General features: G+C 41.0%; 1 long non-coding RNA gene across 1 annotated transcript in view; it reads right to left on the reverse strand.

Moving 5' to 3' along the window:
- The window catches only part of LOC117358849, a 38,619-nt gene extending 20,183 nt beyond the window's left edge, over window positions 1–18,436 (reverse strand). Inside the window, exon 1 of the long non-coding RNA XR_004539106.1 lies at window positions 18,317–18,436. This is a non-coding gene — a long non-coding RNA (uncharacterized LOC117358849). The remainder of the gene's footprint in view (window positions 1–18,316) is intronic.
- Window positions 18,437–19,356: the final 920 nt, after the last annotated feature.

Below are 19,356 nucleotides of genomic sequence, written 5' to 3' on the forward strand. Positions count from 1 at the left end.
AAACCTAAGGTTTAGTTTAGTTTAGTCCCCAGCATGTATCACATGCAGCAATCAGATTTCTACAAAACATCCATGCCCGTGATCCTGTATCCCAGACTCTATCATCAGCTCACTAGCTACCCATAGCTAAACATTGTGTCTTCAAGGACCTGATGCTAGCATTCAAATCCTTGTACAACATGGTGCCAAGCTCCATGACAACCAAGCTTTCTCCATACATGCCGACAGGTTCCTCTGTTCCCAGGATGAAATACGTCTCATAACACCCCCCTGGTCATCCCTTCAACTGCAAACTGCCAAATGACGATCCTACTCCCACTTCATACCAAGCCACTGGAATCAACCGCCCCCACTAATCAGATCCCTGAAGGGCTCCTGAACTTTAGGAAAGCAATAAAAACATCTCTTCACCTAATTCCCCTGCCTATGGTCGATGGATTATAAAGATCCTCAGTATGTATTGCATTAGGATAAAAACTTGTATTGAAAAATCTTGCACTGTAACTATGGCAAATTGTAACCCATTAACTATAATATGTATGTTAAACTGTAAGCTATTCTGAACTCAATGGGGAGAATGGGATAGAAAATGAATTAAAATATTAAATAAATGTACACATGAACTTTGCAATGATGTCGACAGTTTGAAGACTGCCCCATATTCTTTTCAACATCTTTCCCAAGTCCTGACCCTCAGACTTTACAGGCCTCTAGATTAAAAAAAAAAAAAAAAAATCCATTTCACAACTTCAGCAGTCTGTCAGCTGGTTTAAATACAAGATGAGGAATGACGTTGAGGGTTTTTGTTGTGGTAGTGAGATTCTCATGAAGGAACATTCACCGTTTGAGAAAATTGGTGGCAGTGTGACAGAGAGTATTCCGCTCAGTTTTCATCAACAGGGTAAATTATGTAATTTATGAAACTAACAGCAGCATGTAAGTAAGTAGTAAGTGAAGCATGCATGAGAGGGAAGCTATGGAGAGAAGGAACATTAAGCAACACCCTGAACTTGTTTGTTTTCATTTTTTTTTTTTTTTTTTCAAACAGTGGCTTATTTTACGACTTAGGTACTTCAAGAACTTCACGAGTTTAATTTGATGCAGCTGTCTCTACCAGTGTAAACAGTGGCGATGGATTCAAACCACACCAGACTTTGGGTTGTTCAAGACATGTTTTGAGCATTTAGTAAATGTTTTTTTCTATCCTGGCTTAGTTTTCCCCTACCTTCCTTGGCTCAAAATAGTGTTTTGCATCTCCCACAGAGACATCTTCAGGCAGACTTGTCAGTAGGCTAACTTGGAGCTAAAGGGAAAGGGACTGGGACTTGTAGTTTTACAACCGCACTCATAGTGGTTTACATACGGGTACTTCAAGCATTTTCCCTATCTGTCCCAGTAGGATCACAATCTATTTAATGTACTTGGGGGCAGTGGAGGATTAAGGACCAAATTCTGTAACCAACACCTAATGTTAGGCACCTATTTTGGAGGCGCCCAACTAGATAGGCGCCTATCTAAATTGATTAACAAGCTCAATTAAGCTTTTTAATCAGCAATAATTGAAACGTAGGCGCCTATCAACAAAGAGCGATTTTGCAATAAGGCGCCTCTATAAATTTAGGTGGCCTTCAAAAAAAATAGGCGCTATGCAAGTTAGGTGTGGGCGTGTCTACACGTTAGGCGCCTTTTTGCAGAATCGCTGCTCTTGAGTGCTTAAGTGCTCAGATAGGCTCAGTTGTGTCTAGATCTGGCCTATTTATTGGGAGCCTCCAAAATAGGTGCCACTTAGCGTGATTCATTAAACAGCACCCAATTTTACTTGAATCACACTGAACAGTGCCTAATTCGGCGCCTACCTTTTGGGTGCTTCTTACAGAATTTGCCCTTAAGTGCTAAAATCCCCTGGGTGATGACTGTAGGAGATGCAGTGTCATACAGCCATAAGAATTCCTTTTTCACTTTTCGCAAACTGCAAATATGACCATGCCTAATGGAATTGACAGCATAGCTGGCAATCAATTCCAGGAGGGAAACTTTTAGCCCTTTCTGATTTTACATCACAAAGCAGTGTGGTATTTGTAGTCTCTGATTTTACCCAGTGAAATCAAAGCTGTAGGTCCCATATACATCATAATGGTGTCATGAGAAATCCAGGACTGACCTGAATTCTCCCTCCTAGAATTGGACAACTGCAACTCTGGCTTAATATCCATTTTATTTTCTCCCCAAATTCTTTATTACATTTTCCAAATAAGCAAGTTAATTAACCCAATACCAGCACGCAGTTATATAATGACCTCATTTTACCATACAATCACAGATAGATTAACTATATAGCAAACCTATAAATATTTCAATCTATTGCTAACCAGGATCAGAGTCACCAATTTTTATTATCATTTATTTAATTTGTTTTCTATTCCGTTCTCCCCCAAAGAGCTCAGGATGGGTTACAGGTTAGCATATATAATATACAGTTAAAAAGGTTACAATTTGCCATATTACAGTATAGGGTTTTTCATTACAAGTTTTATCCTAACTTGATACATACAAGGGATCTAATACCAATATACATAATATGCAGTTTACAGCATAAATTTGCCCTAGTTACAGTGTAGGGTTTATCAATATAAGGTTTATCTTAACCTGCCACATACCAAGGATCTAGTACCAATACACTTCTCCCTCGTTATTCGCGGGGGATACGGGCAGAGCCAGACCGCGAATGGTGAAAAACCGTGATTATCCTGCTCTGATCCACCCCCACCTCCCTGCCGCCTTCCCGGCCTTACCTGGTGGTCTAGAGGGCTTTCGGGGCAGGAGCGATCTTCCTTTGCTCCTGCCCCGTGCAGATCGCCATGAGGAAATGGCTGCTGTGAGTTCCCGTAGTCTCTCAAGACTACGACGGGAACTCCCTACAGCCATTTCCTCATGGCGACCTGCACGGGGCAGGAGCAAAGGAAAATCGCTCCTGCCCCAAAAGCCTGCTAGACCACCAGGTAAGGCCGGGAAGGCGGCAGGGAGGTAAAAAATATGGTTTTTTTTTAATTTTCCCCCTCCCCAGAAAAAAATCGCGATTATGTGAAATCGCGAGTGCAGAAACCGCAAATGGGGAGGGGGAAGTGTATACAGTACATTAATATTTCTTAGTAATCTATCGGCCTTAGGCAGGGGAGTTAGGTGAAGAGGTATGTTTTTATTGCTTTTCTAAAGTTGAGGAGTCCTTTAAGGCAGTGTTCTTCAACCTTTTTACACCCGTGGACCGGCAGAAAAAAAAGAATTATTTTGTGGACCGGCAAACTACTAGGACTAAAATTTAAAAAACCCCATTTCCGCCCCATCTCCGCGAGCTCGGTCCCCACAAATCATCTGATCCCATCCACACAAGCCTTAGTTATGATTTTATATTGAATGTATTTTATTAAAGTATAAAAAGAAACAATATTCTGTACAATTGTCATTTTATAAATACAAATAATTCAGAGCAAGGATCAACAAAACCCCTATCTCCCCTCCTCTTCACATATATCCCCTCTACTATCAAGAAAACTGAACAAGCCAAATTATTACAGAATGCTACACAGAAATATCATGCTAACAGAATACTGCAGTCACACATGACAGGAATAGTTTTAGGGGAGTGCAACTAGGGCAACTGCCCCCTGGTCAGAGAGCGCCCTAAGCCAGCTGGAAGCTAAAGAAGCACTGCCTGGGTTTTGCAGACCCCAGTTATGTCTAACACCAGCTCTAGCAGGATATATATTTCAAATCTGATATATTCTAATCACAAAATAGAAATAAAATTATTTTTTTCTACCTTTTGTTGTCTCTGGTTTCTGTTTTCAATCTTCTTTTCACTCTCTTCCTTCCAGCGTCTGTCCTCTCCCCCTTCCATATGGTATCTGTCTTCTTTCTATGCCCCTCTCCCTTTCCATCCAGCTTGTGCCCCCTCTCTCCTTTTTACATGATTCATTCTAGCTTCACTGCTCTCTTCATTTTTATCTCTCCTACACCAGATCTATCATCGTTGTCCCTCTCTGCTGACCCCTTCCTATCATCGAGCTCTCTACTTTCTCATGCCTGTGTCTCCCCTTCCCCTCCTCTAATCTCTCTGCCAGCTGTTTCCTTCCTTTTTTCGTTCTCCCTTCCCTCCTCCTCCTGTCCAGCAGTAACTCTCTTCCCTTCCTCCCCTCCCAGCAGCATCTCTCCGTCTCCCTCTCCAGTAGCAGCTGTCCCTTTTTTTCCCTTGCCCAGGAGCTTCCCAGATTCCTTTCCCTCCTCCTCTCCCAGAAGCATCTCTCCTTCTCCTTCTGCAGTAGCAGCTGTCCCTTTTTTTCCTTGCCCAGCAGCTTCCCAGATCCCTTTCCCTCCTCCCTTCCCAGAAGCATCTCTCCTTCTCCCTCTCCAGTAGCAGCTGTCCCTTTTTTCCTTGCCCAGCAGCTTCCCAGATTCCTTTCCCTCCTCCCCTCCCAGAAGCATCTCTCCTTCTCCTTCTCCCTCTGCAGTAGCAGCTGTCCCTTTTTTTTTCCTTGCCCAGCAGCTTCCCAGATCCCTTTCCCTCCTCCCTTCCCAGAAGCATCTCTCCTTCTCCTTCTCCTTCTCCAGTAGCAGCTGTCCCTTTTTTTTCCTTGCCCAGCAGCTTCCAGATCCCTTTCCCTCTTCCCCTCCCAGAAGCATCTCTCCTCCTTCTCCCTCTCCCTCTCCAGTAGTAGCTGTCCCTTTTTTTTCCTTGCCCAGCAGCTTCCAGATCCCTTTCCCTCTTCCCCTCCCAGAAGCATCTCTCCTCCTTCTCCCTCTCCCTCTCCAGTAGCAGCTGTCCCTTTTTTTTTCCTGGCCCAGCAGCTTCCCAGATTCCTTTCCTTCCTTCCCTCCCAGAAGCAACTCTCCTTCTCCAGTAGCAGCTGTCCCTTTATTTTCCCTTGCCCAGCAGCTTCCCAGATCCCTTTCTCTCCTCCCTTCCCAGAAGCATCTCTCCTTCTCCTTCTCCCTCTCCAGTAGCAGCTGTCCCTTTTTTTCCTTCCCCAGCAGCTTCCCAGATTCCTTTCCCTCCTCCCTTCCCAGAAGCATCTCTCCTTCTCCTTCTCCTTCTCCCTCTCCAGTAGCAGCTGTCCCTTTTTTTTCCTTGCCCACCAGCTTCTGATAGTGGCTTTCTCCCCTCCCAGCAGCTCTTCTTACTTCTCAGCGCAGCGATTCAGGAAGGCAGCCTCGGGTCCTTTGTTGGGTTGCGCCGCCTCTGAGGAAAGAGGAAGTTGCATCAACAGAGGCAGCCGCGACTCAGCAAAAGCCCCGAGGCTGCCTTCGTGAATCGCTGCGCTGGGAAGTAAAGGAGAGCTGCAGAGAGGGGAAAAAGCCACTGTCGGAGGCTCCCCAAGATCTCTCCGTCCCAGTGCAGACTTCGGATGTTGATCTTGCCGGCCCTGCGCGGACCGGCAGGAAGTTGAAGTCAGTCAGTCTTGCCGGCCCTGTGCGGACCGGCAAAAATTTCCTGCGGACCGACACCGGTCCACGGACCGGCGGTTGAAGAACTGTGCTTTAAGGGATTTGATCTGCGGGGACAGTTGATTCCAGTGGCTCAATATGAAGTTTAGGAGGAACGTCATTTGGCAGTTTGCAATTGAAGTGCATGACCAGGGGGTGTTTTCAAATGGTAACCAGGATCAGGTTCTCCAATCTTTATAAATATTCCATACTTCATGAAACTGTACCACTCGTCCATGTGGCATCACAGTAAGTTGGGACATTTGATACGCATAATCTACTTGTCGTAGCTCGTACATTGCCCTTTGTCGGGGTAGCACTTCTTTTCCACAAGGATGCCAATACTATTTTACTAGCTGTAAACAAACATGTGAGATAACTACTCTATTTTAAAGAGTTTTAAATGTACAGGGCCAATATGTAAAATGACATAACCCTCCATTGCCCCAGGAACAAAATAAGTACCTGATGTATACAATATGTAAACTGCTTTAATTGCTAACCACAAAAAGACGGTATGTCCCATCCCCTTTTCCTTATTTCTGCCTGGTTAAATTGTGCTGACTGGGTGATCACCAGATTTTCATTATCATATAACTAGATAGTGCCACTGAAAATATGGGGAGACTGCCACAACGCTGTCCAGTTAGTGCCTGGCCTGGTGGTATGGTGGAAGAATCTGTGTAGAGCTGGAATTTACCAAGTTAGTGGCAATTTTCTGTTCGCTAACTAGGTAAATGCTCAACTAAAGACCTCCTTTTATCAAGCTGCATTAGTGCTTCTTATTGGTGGCCACTGCAATAAAAGCTCCAACGCTCATAGGAATTCTATGAGCGTCAGAGCTTTTACTGCTGCGGTCTACGATTTTTTTTTTTTTTAACCCTAATACAGTTTCATAAAAGGAGGGGAGGGGGGAGGGAGTTAGAAGTGCCAAAAGACTGTCTAACTTTATCTTGCTGGTTATCTGGATATCAGTCTGTTATCATTTGGCACCCAGATAACTTCCAAAAGCCAGGCAAAATCTGGATATTCAGTGCCCAGATTAATTCCAGCATTGATCATCTGGGTTACAATCAGCCTGCAGCAGTTAGTACCTTTAAATTTGCTGACTACTGTAGGCTGAATATTGGGACCATATTTCGTATCCATCATACAGCTTTATTTTTTTGTTTTTGGCCTTTTGCAAATGATGCACCAAATTATTCTGTTTCTTTTCCTGTTTTCATTTAGAAAAATTTTCTTCGTTATCAGATCTTGAAATCGGAGTGGGAGGAGGGGGTATATCTTTTGTTTTGGTATTATTCCTGATGGTAATGTTGGATGGGGGAGGGAATTTTATTTTTTTTATAGATTCTGATTGTTTATAAGTGCTTATTTGATTATTATTATTTGTATGTAAATTGTATTGCACTTTTTGGTGGCATTAAAAACTAAATAAAGTTTAAAAAAAAAAAGAAATCAAGTACCATTGTCGATACTGTTTTTGGCAATTACTATATATACTCGCATATAAGACAAGATATTTGGGCCAGAAAATGGCAGGGAGGGAGGAGGAACATGGTGGAGAGCCTGGCAGAGAGGGAGGAGTGACAGGGTAGAGAGCCTGGCAAGGCAGGGAGTGAGGGAGGCTGGATGCAGAGTGTGGCAGGACAGGGTACATGAATATTAACCCCTCCTCCCAGCTTATATTCGAGTAAACTTTTTTCCTCCTTTTTTGGGGGAAAAAGGGTATCTTGACTTATATTTGGATCATCTTATATTCGAGTATATACAGTACATGTCCTTTTACTAAGGCAACTAATGGATTTAGCATGCACAAGATGCCAGGCAGCCCACAGGAATGAAAATCCATTAATGCACCTTAGTAGAAGGACCCCTAAGGCACTTGAGCATGTATAATAATATTTTACATATTTAGGAAGTGCTTATAAAATTTCCTAGGATTATACATGCAAAGTAGGCGCTTAGGAAACAAAGCTAAGATGTCTGCTCCCTGCTAAGCTTTACAAGCAGTTATTTTTCCAATTTCAATCATTTCTTCTGGGAAATGAAAGGACCAACACTACATTAGCCCGAGACTTCAGGATCTTTACAATTGGGCAGACTGTTCAGTTTGGCTCAGAAGAAGGATCACTGGGATGGCTGCAGAAGAAGGTGACACAAACAGCGGAGATGACAAAGAAGCGAAAAGGATGTAACTGCTTTATTATGATCTTCTGAAGCTCGGCTCAACATGACCATTTTTCAGCTAAGATGCCTGCATCAGGAGCTTGAAAATCTACTGTTCAAGCACTGGAGCACACATCCAATGAACTAGACAAAGATACAAACTTCTAAAAAAATGGTCTCATTAAGATGGATTCATGATCAGGTTTTGCAAAGATAAGCACAGTGAGCAAGGTAAAATCTATCCAGAACAAATAAATCTCTCTTAATTCAATTAAAAAAAATGGAGGAGAAGGTGGCGATAAAAGATGAAAAAGGGAATACATATTCTCAAATTGGACTGATTTTAAAACAATTTTTAAATTTTTACAAAGACCTGTATTCTTCTGAGCCTTATTTAGATAATAAAAAGGATGGTTTCGAATTTTTGAAATTAATTAAGGGACCAAAAATTCCAGTATATAAAAGAAAGTTTAGAAAAGCCAATATTACTAAAAGAATTGCAAACAGCTTTGAAATTCCTTAGAATTGGATCCGCTCCAGGTGGTGATGGTTTCACAGTAGAGTTTTATAAATCATTTCTAAATATCCTATTACCTTATCTGTTAAATTTATATCAGGCCCAACTAACTAATGGTTGTGTCATAGGTACTATGGCAGAATCTGTTACTATAGTTTTGCCGAAGCCAAATAAAGATCCTACATTGGTTTCAGATTACAGGCCTATTTCCTTAATTAATGTAGATGGAAAACTTCTAGCTAAAACATTGGCTTTACACTTGGCCAAGGCTCTCCCTTTTATCATTGGTATGCACCAAACAGGGTTTGCTGCTCAGAGACATTCCTCTAATAACACCAGATTAGCTTTGTTAAATTTAACAAAAGCTATGAATGATCCGGCATTTTCTGTATCCTTAGATGCAGAGAAGGCTTTTGATCGGGTGGAGTGGGCCTTCATGTATTAAACAATGGAATGGCTTGGTATAGGTTCTGGATTTTTACAAATGATCCAAACTTTGTATAGCTCGCCTGCTGCTAGATTATATATTAATAATAATTTTTCAGAGCGTTTTAATCTGCAGAGGGGGGTTAGACAAGACTGTCCTTTGTCTCCTTTACTTTTTGATATTGTATTAGAACCCTTGTTATTAGTTATTCAGCAAGTGAAGGAGATACAGGGCATTCCTTATTCAGATCGGGAATATAAAGTTTCTGTTTGTTTTGTTTTATTAGGATTTTATATACTGCCTATCAAGGTTATCTAAGCGGTTCTACAATCAGGTACTCAAGCATTTTCCCTATCTGTCCCGGTGGGCTCACAATCTATCTAACGTACCTGGGGCTATGGAGGATTAAGTGACTTGCCCAGGGTCACAAGGAGCAGCGTGGGGTTTGAACCCACAACCCCAGGGTGCTGAGGCTGTAGCTTCAACCACTGCGCCATACACTCCTAGCAATATATCATCTGCTTATGCGGATGATATATTGCTTCATTTAAGAAATCCGGAAACAACCATTCCAAACTTATTAGAATTGATAGAGAAATTTGGAAAATTTTCAGGATACAAGGTAAATTGGAGTAAATCAGAAGTTCTTCCACTTAATGTCCATTGTACAAAAGGATTATCTATGGAAAGAGGACGTAATAAAATATTTAGGCATTTGGATAAATAATACGTTGGAAGAAACAATGAAAGTGAATTAAAAATTTTTATTATAGAAGGTAACAGAAATGTGTGAGCAATGGAATCCTTTACATCTGTCTTGGTGGGGGAAGAGTCCAAACTATTAAAATGATGATTTTGCCTGTGGTTTGTTATCAAATGGGTATGTTGCTGTTTTTTTCAGGGGTCAATTTATAAAAAGTTAAATTGTAATCTAACAAAATTTATTTGGCTGGGTAAAAAGGCTAGAATTGCTTTAGTATCTCTACAAAAACCGATTACAGAGGGAAGGGTAAATTTTCCCAACTTCTATAGGTATCATCAATCCTATATTATGCATCAGGGTATGTATTGGATCCTCCCAGAGCCTGTTGATAATATCCCAGGTTGGTTTTGGTTGGAATGGCGTCTTATGTTTCCTCTGCGATTATGCCATGTACTTAGTATCAAAATGCCTAGAATATATAAATAAAATAGACTACTTGTAAACAAATGGAAAACAATAAGATATGTGAGCAATCAACACCTATTCCAATTAATAAATCAACAAATCAAACTATATGGCTGAACTCCAAGATTCAAATTGGCAGATATAAAGTCATCTGGAAGCATTGGATGATTGCAGGAATACATGTATTAGAAGATGTTATTTCTAATGGTAAACTGCTTGAATTTTCACAGTTGCAATATAAATATGGTCTTAATAATTCACAAAGTTATAGATGGTTGCAACTGGCTATTCAGGCGGGGTTCCCTGAATGGAAAAATCTCACTAATCAATATAGTTTAGAGTTCTTATGCTTTCAGGTGGACTTCCTGGGACACCAGGCCGCACAGTGGTACAAATTAATATCTGGATTTATAAATAAAAAACCAAAAACTGGTCTTCGAGACATTTGGAGCATTGAGATCAAGCATCAAATTATGGCGTCTCAATGGCCACAAATTTGGTCTTGGAGGATGAGATGGGCAATGTCTTGTTTTTTTCTATTACATAGAGACAAACTTGTTTTTTTCTGTTACATAGAGCATTTTGGACCCCTGTTCTTTTACATAAATTAGATAGCTCTAAGTCTGATAGATGTTGGCACTGCAATCTCGAAGGTGGGACTTTAGATCATCTATTATTCTATTGTCCATTTATTTTAGATTTTTGGAAATCAATATGGGGCCAAATAAATAATTTATTGGACAATCCGGTAGCCCTATCATATGACACTATTTTATTTGGCATGTCAATGAGGGCAAAGAGTCAAATATCCTCAAAAACTAATAAGCTCTTGCTAATTATGACTGGAGTCACCATTCAACAAATTACTTTTAATTGGAAGAATTGGAGTAGATTAAACTTTAATTTTTGGTGGAATTCTTTATGTCATATATATAAGATGGAAAGAATATTAGCCATACAGAAAGGACATTTTAATAAATTCAAAGATGTTTGGGGACCATTAACAGAATAGCACTTTTCCCTTGTTTACATAAGTGTAACTGAGAGGGTGGGGGGTTTTCTGATTTTACATTATGTGCTTGGATTAGTAGAAAAGAATATATTATAAGTTATACATGATTACATATGATATGGTAAGGGTGGGAGGGGGGATAAATTTCATTAATTTAAGATGATTGTAATAGAAATTCAAGTGATGTCTGTAAGTTTAAATGTTATTTCTGTTTACACTTGTTGTAAGTTGTAAAAATGAATAAAGAATTAAAAAAAAAAAAAAAAAAGCATATGCCAACTCATTAATGCAGCCATAGCACAGGAACATATACTGCTTTCTAAACAGAAGGCACTAAGGGCTCGATTCTATATACCAGTAGGTCACCTAAAAATCAGCATCAACCAGTGTGATTCTGTAAAGGTATGGTGCATTGTACAGAATCATGCTTAGCGCAATCTAAGCGGCGTTAGGTGTCGCTAGAAGTCCTAACTTTAGGGCTCCTTTTACTAAGGTGCGCTAGCGTTTTTAGCGCACGCACAAGATTATCGTGCGCTGTAGCATGTGCTAGGCAAAAAATTACCGCCTGCTTATAAGGAGGCGGTAGCGGCTAGCGCAAGCGGCATTTTAGCGCACGCTTAGGGCGCGCTAAAACTGCTAGCGCACCTTTGTAAAAGGAGCCCTCAAGCACACTATGTTTATGCCAGAGATATGTTTGCCTAATTCAAAAGGAGGCACTTAACTCGTAAACATTCACCATCCACCCCTAACCATAGACGCCTACTTCGCAAGTTATGCTCCTACTTTTCAATTAAGTTCAATTAACGGCAATTATGAGATGTTAATTGACACTGACTGGTGCCAATTAATCCTATTAACTAATTCATGTCCCCTTTTATGAACCCGCAGGCTTTTTTATCGCCGGTATTAGTTCTGATGCTCATAGGAATTCTGAGTGTTGGAGCTTTCGCCTCTGTGGCTGGCAATAAAAAAGCCTAACGCAGCTTCATAAAAGTGGGGTAAGTTAGGTGCCTGCATCAGCTAGATGTGCCCTTGTCGATGCCTAACTTTAAAGGTGGACTATATAGAATTTGCCAGTAAGTGATCGTATGTTAAGTTTTTACAAGTCTCACAGACTAATGGTAGTATTAGGACATGACCTACAAAATCAAAACAGAAAATGCCCTGAAAACAATGCACTAAATTTGCAGGAAGCGTGTGGGAAAATCTGTGTAATTTGCACATTTTGGCAGGTTTTGGTAAGAGTTTCTAATGTTTCCGCTGAAAATTCATCTTAAATTAGGAGATTACAAGTTATGCTTAGAGATTTAGGACTGTCAAATGTTTGCCTAGATTTATGAGAGCCATCTATGAGCCTAGTTCTCCTAATCCTTTCCCCCTCCACAAGCCACATAAAAACCTCTAGGACACGGTCCGTGTTTCGACAAGAATGTCTTCCTCAGGGGTCCCTGATAGTCCTAAGGTAAGGATTCGTAGAAAAAACTAAACAGTCCAAATATGCTAATTCGCAGAAACTCCGCGTGAGAGAGGTGCTCGGAATTTCTGCAAATTAGCATATTTGGCCATGGCATAGCACTGAATATCCAGAGTTAATTCAGTCCGCGGCTATAAGTGGCTTACAAACTGCTGACCATATATCCCTATATTGCTATTTGTGGACATCGATTTGCATTCATCCATTGCATTGTATAAACCTATCCTTCCTCTGCCGGTGTCCTGCAAATTACATATTAATGTTTTGGAAATAGGTTGTCTTGATTGATAGGATGATTCTTACATTTAGATTTTGATGCATTTCCTCTTATATTTCTAGACTGTGGTGATATTGTGTTTTTGCAAGCTTAACAGTATAAACAGTTGGAAAATGAGAATTTGCAAAAATGGGCTACATGCTGGCTTTTCAGATCTATACACTAGTAATTAGGGAACTACAATTCTCAGTCATTTCATGGCATGAAACTGGGAGTCTAGTCATAAAAGGGGTTTTCCTGGTTACGTGTTTCACTTAGCTTGGTATTTATTTGTATTGCCGTCTGATTGGATTTAGACACTGACCTGCACTAACATCCCCAGCTTCAACCTAAGTGATGAACTATATATAGTCCCCTTCAAACATTATAGGGAATATACATCTTCCCCCATCATATTGGTCATGCACAGATGCATAACATGTACATTTGACTTGCACAGTAAAATTATGTTTGCACTTGTGCCAAGACAGTTGTGGTTTTGTGGATGTAGCTGACTCAGAAGCTATCAGACAGCTGTAACTAAAAGATCATGTGTTCACAGTAGTCTGTAAGCAACTGATTTGGGGGGGGGGGGGGGCAAAAAACAGCTGCAATATCTTAGCTTAAGATATTTTAACACATTATAAAATGATCATTTTAAGGCCTTTTTCATGGGTAAAACAGAGCTTTACCCAATGGAATGGGCTTTTGGAAAATTACTCTCCATGATGTTTCAAAAATATGCATGAAGATCCACATGTGCATACCTACGTAAGGAAGTTCTTCTTCACCCAGAGAGTGGTGGAAAACTGGAACGCTCTTGCAGAGTCTGTCATAGGGGAGAGCACCCTCCAGGGATTCAAGACAGGGTTGGACAGGTTCCTGCTGAACAAGAAGTGCGCTGGTAGGGCTAGTCTCAGTTAGGGTACTGGTCTTTGACCTGGGGGCTGCCGTGTGAGCGGACTGCTGGGCACAATAGACCACTAGTCTGACTCAGCAGCGGCAATTCTTATGTTCTTATGGGAGCTGTTTCCAGAGGTGGGATTGGTCTGGGTCTGGAAATATTTCAAAAACATGTACAGTAAAACCTTGGATTGCAAGTAACTTGGTTTGCAAGTGTTTTGCAAGATAAGTAAAACATTTTATTACATTTTAACATGCTATACAAGCAATGTCTTGCAATGCGAGTACATACAGTATATACGCATCACATCATCACAACTGAGCCAATGGGTCTTCTCTCTTTGACACTGCGAGGTCTTGCAATACAAGTACATATAGTATTTTGTATTATAGTTTTTGGGTTGTGGAACGAATCATCTGAGTTTCCATTATTTCCTATGGGGAAACTCGCTTTGATGTACGAGTACTTTGGATTAGAGAATGACGCAGTAGATGTTACCCGCGGCTAGTCGCGAGTAGCCGCAGGTAACCCACCAAAACGGTGGAGGGGGGAAAGGTGCTCACCACAGGTACGGGGACAAGGCCATCCATCTCCCCATGGAGTGGTGAATGGCCTTGTCACCGCAGTTAAGGGAGGGAACGCGCGTGGTCACCAATCACTCATGGCCCCCTCCCTCCTTCCTACCTACCCGAATCTCTCTCCCTCCCTCCCCTTACCTTCGCAGCACGTTTTAAGGTTTGAGACTTGTTGAAAGCCGTGCGTGTGTGGGCAGAAGCTTCTCCTCTGACGCAACTTCCGGTTGTGTCAGAGTATAAGCTTCCGCCCACACACGCACGCGACTGCACGAACACTCCAGCGGCTTTCAACAAGCTACTCAAACCTTAAAATGTGCCGCAAAGGTAAGGGGGAGTGAGGGAGATGCACGGACCACGCCAGTGGTGCCGAAGAGCAGTGAGGTGGCGAGAGGGTAGGGTGGATGCTGTGGGGATGGAGACAGGGCGGTAAAAGGAACGGAAGGGACGGGGATGGGGCGGTGAAGGGGACCGCGGGGACGGGGCAGTGAAGGGGATGGTGGTCTGGTGATGGGGCAGTGATGGGGACAGATTTTTTCCCCGTGTCATTCTCTATGTTGGATTACAAGCATGCTTCTGGAACGAATTATGCTCGCAAACCAAGGTTTTACTGTAGGGAGCCTAGTCATATCAATTAGAGCAAGTGTAAAACTATATTGGTAATTTTCCTAGGCAGGTTTCCTAGGCTCTACTAGGCTTTCCTATACCAGGTTTTGATGTTCTGGAGACAGGTATGTACTTTTTGTATTCCGATCTTTGTGGGTGTGCAAGGAGGTCAGTAAATACTGGGGGAGTGTTTGTGGATCTTTATTTTGTCTCTGCAGTGGTTATCTGGTCATTTTGGATATCTTTTTGGCAATTATACCTATTTTATATCATCTAACTCACAACATTTAAGTTTCATCCAGGATGTCTAGTAAAACATTTGATTATCCCTGCAGGATGACTAAGTCTAGGTCAGCCCACCCCCATCCACCTACATATTGCCCTAACCACTCTTCCAGATATGCTCCTTTCAGCTCTGGGTGCACAGCGGCATTCAGAGACATAAAAAGTCTTGTGACATGTCCAGAGAGTCAGTTTGATTATCGGCACTTGGACGATCTTTCTTTTAGGTCATCCAAGTGCCGACTTGGGTGGGTTTTAAGATGTGTTTAAGTTTTGATTATGAGCCCCATTTTGTTTAATTTTAATTTAAGCTGGCTGAAATCGTACTATCCTAGAATCCAGAATTCAAAACAGACTATCAAAGTAAGAAAACAAATTGATTCTTTAGAATTTTAGAAATGTTATAACCTTTCATTCCAAGACACTAAAAATGTAGATTTTTACTTGCATTGGGAGAGTTTTAGCATAAACACTTTAGATACCATAGCCACTATACAAACTATTAGGAAAAAACGACAACATAGGGATCAAAGTTGGTACGAATATGAATTTCTCGAATTGAAACAATCAGCTAGACATCTAGAGAGATTATGGTATAAATCAGGGAAGACCAAGGACAGGGAAATCTGAAGAGCTAATATGCAGAATTACAAAAGGAAAATCAAAGAGAAAAGACACGGTTACTATCCTTCTAAAATTGGTACCATTGTACTTAACACTGAAAAATTATTTAAGCTGGTTAATATAATATTTGATGTGAGTAATTAAAAACAGGCCCCACAAGTTTCTGGACCTAACTCAGATGAATTGGCTCAATATTTTTGCTCAAAATTGCAAAAACTGAGACAAACCTTTGTTGGTACTGACATTTCAGATCCCAAAATGTTTTATTCAACAGCTTCTTATCAGGCAGACATAATGTTTAAAACTCCAGATTGGGAAGAATTTGACAGGTTATGTAATAAATATATAAAATCTAATTGTCTTTTAGACAATTGCCCCCTAGCTCCTTTAAAATTCAGAAGAGATGTGTTTAATTGGATTACAATATTACTGCTGAATGGCCTCCCTCCCTACCCTGACAGGCTCTTCACCCAGCCTCCCTCCCTGCCCTGTCCCCCTCTCTCCTGATGTCCTGCAGGCCTCCATTGGGCCTACTATATGACTTAGTGGGCCAAAACAGGAGGGATCCCTCCTGTTTCCTGTCCCAGTCGATTCTGCCAATTTTTTAATCTCCCTCCTGTCTCCCCCATGTACCTTTTTGAATCCCTGGTGGTCCAGTGTTGTACTGGCCTAACCCTGAGCTGCTCACTGAATGGTTGCTGCAAGTTCTCACGAGTCCCATGAGAACACAAGGCATCCATTCAGCGAGTGGCTCAGCACCAGGCAGAAGTGAGGAAAGCTCGCTAATGCTGGGCCATGAGAAGTCGAGGCGGCCATTCAGGGAGGGGCTAAGCATGGGCAGGAGCATGGAAAGCTCGCTCTTGCCCGGTACACTGCTGGCCACCAGAAATTCAAAAAGGTACATGGGGGGAGGCGGGAGGTAGGTAAAAAAATTGGCAGAGTCGGCCAGACAGGAGGGATCCCTCCTGTCTTGGCTCACCCTACCAGGCCATATGGCAGGCCCGGCGGAAGCCTGCAACAAGTCCAGGAGGGGGCAGGGGGGGATGATGATCCAAATATGAGCAATGACTCCCATTTTTGGGCCATATTTTTGGCCTAAAAATCTTGGTTTATATTCAAGTCTATACGATATAACCATAACCAAGAATTCAAAAGAGTCTTCAGTCCTCATTGCAATTATTGTCTAATTGCAACTATTCCATTCTGTATAAAAAAAATAATGGAGGGACTAGTGAGTGTTGAATTGAGAAATTATCTAGATCCTCAGTCTTTCATCCATCCCAATCAGGATTTCGCTCTTTCCATAGCACAGAGACTGTACCAATGTCAGTGTTAGATCATCTTCACCAACCATTCAGCATAAGTAAAAGTACCTTAGTTCTTCAGTTTGATCTTAGCAGTGCATTCGATCTCGTTGATCATGAGATCTTACTGAGATGTCTGGATGCTATAGGAATATCAGGACATGTTTTCCTGTGATTTAAAGGTTTTCTAGAGAGTCGTACCTATCAGGTTTGTAAAGATGAAAACTATTCATTTAAATGGAATCACCTCTTTCTCCAACACTATTTAATCTTTAGCTTCTTTAGGAACTCAATTAGCTTCCTTTAAAATCATTCACTATAGCTATGCGGACAATATAACAATTGCAGTCCCAATCCTATCTTTGTTAGCTGACACTACAATTTATCTCTTTTATAATCCAGACAGAGGACTCCTGGATAAAAGACTTTAAATTCAAACTCAACCCAGACAAACTAAAATCTTCCTGGCCTCATCTTCCAGTAAGATCACAGAGAACACTATAAAGTTGAACAGCATTGCATACTCTATTATGCCAGTTATAAGAACATAAGAAATGCCTGCACCGGATCAGACCTGGGGTCCATCCAGTCCGGTGATCCACACACGCGGAGGCTCAGCCAGGTGTACCCTGGTGAATACCTTATTCACTCGTATCACTCAATATGTCCTGCAAGAAGATGCGCGTCCAATTTTCCCTTAAATCCTAGAATGGTGGTTTCCTCCACCATCTCTTCCGGGAGAAAGTTCCAGGCGTTCACCACTCGCTATGTAAAGCAGAACTTTCTGACATTTGTCCTGGCCGTGTCCCCTCTCAGCTTCAGGCTGGACAAATTGTATAGGTTTATTTAGACCGAAACCTATTACTCAATGCTTAAATTAATGCACTTGTTAGGAAAACTTATTTTATGCTATGGAAATTGCGAATGATTAGGGCATATTTTGATCCTTCTTTAGTTTAGACTACTGGTACAATCATTGATTTTGAGTTCCATGGACTCCAGTAAAAAGAATATCAAAAGGTTGCAGGTCATTCAGAACATGGCTGTTCGGTTGATTTTCAATATGAAAAAATTTGATCATGTAACTAAATTCTATTGGAAGCTACATTGGCTCCTAGTTGAAGCAAGAATATTATTCAAGTTAGCTTGTACCTGTTACAAGACATTGTTTGGCCTTATACCTGATTATATTATTGATCACTTTAAATTTACTGACAGAAAACATTTTTCTCGGTATTTTAGATAATTTACTTTTCCTACTATAAAAGGTTGCACATACAAAAGATTTTTTCATAGAATTTTATTTTTTCATGCTGGATCATGGGATAAACCCTTTTCTGTCCTGATAACAATCTCTAATGCCTATCTTTCCTCTTGAAAAATGCTAAAGGCCTATTTATTTAACAAATTCTTCTGAAAGTGATTATAATATACTGTGCTTATACAGTCTCTTGATTGTTGTTAACCACATTGAACTGAGAAGTTACTGCGGTATATATGTGAATTTGTTATGTTATAGTTACCTCCTGTTCACTCTGGCTATATTTGATCACTATGGTCACCTTAAATCTGCTTTTTCCAGGTTTATTGAGGATTAGGCCTAAGAGGAGCAGTCTTCTCAAGGAAAACCTGTAGGAGCCAGTTCTCTTAAGTAAATATCCAGAAATCATTTCAAAGGAAAAGGCTATCAGACAGAGGCCTCTTTACTCTTAGGGTGAGAAAATTACTAATAAACATAAGGTAGTCTCTTGGTCTTTCAAATCAGTTCCCAAGGGCTACTTCATAATTGGTTAACTCTCAAATTTGCAAACGTTCCCAGGACAGCACAAAAGAGAACCTTTCAAACAGCAGTTATCTCCAAAGGCAAATATATGCAAATCAGCATTCAAATCAGTCTTTCTCAGTTTGGCAGATGGAAAACAAATCAGTTGCCTCAGTCTTAGGGAGACAATTCAGATCGGTGTTGAGGTCTTGACCCTTCCTACCACCTCCAACATAGCCTTCCTTGTCTAGCACCATCCATTCGCTGGCAGGACTCTAGTTACTTATCCTAATATTACAGAAGGACTAAATAGACCTAACTTTAGAGCCAGTTTATCTTTTTATATATTCCCTCCCCAAGGGAATTCCTGCAGGGATACCTTGCTCCCTATGATGGGATGTATACCCCATCACAAATAGGAACTGAATAAATCTGGGCAAAACTGATAAATTCTCTAAAATGACATCAAAATGCAATTATTTTGCTCAGCTCTGTTTTTCTATCCTTTTTGCTCTCTCTCTCCTCTTGGGTCATTCTATTATATTCTCCTTTATCCCCTTCCCATTTCTCTGGACCCCACGCTATTCTCTTTCTCCCCTCACTGGAAGGAGCCACTTTCACAAAACAAAGCACCTTTTCTTAAAGTAAATGGGATCTAGTAGTTTTTTTCTTTGTATTTTTTAAATTAAAAACGTTAAAGTAAATTGTCGTTTTACTTAGATACTCTTAAATCTCTCTTGAATTTCTTGCTGTACTAAGGGGTTTTCAGGTCATTAGTTTGAATAGACAGCAGGTATAATT

This window comes from Geotrypetes seraphini, chromosome 4 (genome assembly GCF_902459505.1).
Source record: "Geotrypetes seraphini chromosome 4, aGeoSer1.1, whole genome shotgun sequence".
In the NCBI taxonomy this organism is placed as follows: Eukaryota; Metazoa; Chordata; class Amphibia; order Gymnophiona; family Dermophiidae; genus Geotrypetes; species Geotrypetes seraphini.